Raw genomic sequence first — 1,398 nt, 5'->3', positions numbered from 1 at the left:
GGTAAATATATTACTTACACGTGCGTTTTGTTTTGCAAGCGGCGCGAAAAAAATTAAAAAGGGAATGCAACACGAGGACTTCCCAGGAGGTCACCCATCCTAGTACTACTCTCGCCCAAGCACGCTTAACTTCGGAGTTCTGATGGGATCCGGTGCTTTAGTGCTGGTATGATCGCATCCGACATGTTATCCCGGTCTTCGTCCCTTATCCTTGCCCCTCCCAGCTCCACTACAAAGACGATTGTACATTGCTTTGGCCGCTCCCTCTCAACTACGGAGACGAGTTTAACGCGGTTTCCACCCCTCCCTCTCAACCGCACCAGTGCACGCTTGCCGCGCCACAACGCCGACGCTGGACCCGTGAATCGTGAGCACCCAGCTATGACTTATCGCACTCGTGCAAAATAATAAAACACGGTAAATATATTACTTACACGTGCGTTTTGTTTTGCAAGCGGCGCAAAAAAAATTAAAAAGGGAATGCAACACGAGGACTCCCAGGAGGTCACCCATCCTAGTACTACTCTCGCCCAAGCACGCTTAACTTCAGAGTTCTGATGGGATCCGGTGCTTTAGTGCTGGTATGATCGCATCCGACATGTTACCCCGGTCTTCGTCCCTTATCCTTGCCCCTCCCAGCTCCACTACAAAGACGATTGTACATTGCTTTGGCCGCTCCCTCTCAACTACGGAGACGAGTTTAACGCGGTTTTCACCCCTCCCTCTCAACCGCACCAGTGCACGCTTGCCGCGCCACAACGCCGACGCTGGACCCGTGATTCGTGAGCACCCAGCTATGACTTACCGCACTCGTGCAAAATAATAAAACACGGTAAATATATTACTTACACGTGCGTTTTGTTTTGCAAGCGGCGCGAAAAAAATTAAAAAGGGAATGCAACACGAGGACTTCCCAGGAGGTCACCCATCCTAGTACTACTCTCGCCCAAGCACGCTTAACTTCGGAGTTCTGATGGGATCCGGTGCTTTAGTGCTGGTATGATCGCATCCGACATGTTACCCCGGTCTTCGTCCCTTATCCTTGCCCCTCCCAGCTCCACTACAAAGACGATTGTACATTGCTTTGGCCGCTTCCTCTCAACTATGGAGACGAGTTTAACGCGGTTTCCACCCCTCCCTCTCAACCGCACCAGTGCACGCTTGCCGCGCCACAACGCCGACGCTGGACCCGTGAATCGTGAGCACCCAGCTATGACTTACCGCACTCGTGCAAAATAATAAAACACGGTAAATATATTACTTACACGTGCGTTTTGTTTTGCAAGCGGCGCGAAAAAAATTAAAAAGGGAATGCAACACGGGGACTTCCCAGGAGGTCACCCATCCTAGTACTACTCTCGCCCAAGCACGCTTAACTTCGGAGTTCTGATGGGATCC

At 51.1% G+C, this 1,398-nt stretch overlaps 3 non-coding genes and 1 pseudogene across 3 annotated transcripts; all 4 read right to left on the bottom strand.

Moving 5' to 3' along the window:
- Positions 1–61: 61 nt before the first annotated feature.
- LOC123178176 (5S ribosomal RNA) lies at positions 62–180 on the bottom strand. The gene has a single exon (XR_006489376.1). It is a non-coding gene; the product is annotated as a 5S ribosomal RNA (ribosomal RNA).
- A 297-nt stretch (positions 181–477) lies between these two features.
- On the bottom strand, positions 478–595 carry LOC123178177 (5S ribosomal RNA). The gene has a single exon (XR_006489377.1). It is a non-coding gene; the product is annotated as a 5S ribosomal RNA (ribosomal RNA).
- Positions 596–892: 297 nt separating this feature from the next.
- LOC123178175 (5S ribosomal RNA) lies at positions 893–1,011 on the bottom strand. The gene has a single exon (XR_006489375.1). It is a non-coding gene; the product is annotated as a 5S ribosomal RNA (ribosomal RNA).
- Positions 1,012–1,308: 297 nt separating this feature from the next.
- On the bottom strand, positions 1,309–1,398 carry LOC123178178 (uncharacterized; annotated as a pseudogene).

Source organism: Triticum aestivum, unplaced genomic scaffold (assembly GCF_018294505.1).
Source record: "Triticum aestivum cultivar Chinese Spring unplaced genomic scaffold, IWGSC CS RefSeq v2.1 scaffold113967, whole genome shotgun sequence".
Taxonomy (NCBI): Eukaryota; Viridiplantae; Streptophyta; class Magnoliopsida; order Poales; family Poaceae; genus Triticum; species Triticum aestivum.
This window is presented reverse-complemented; position numbering and strand designations above follow the sequence as displayed.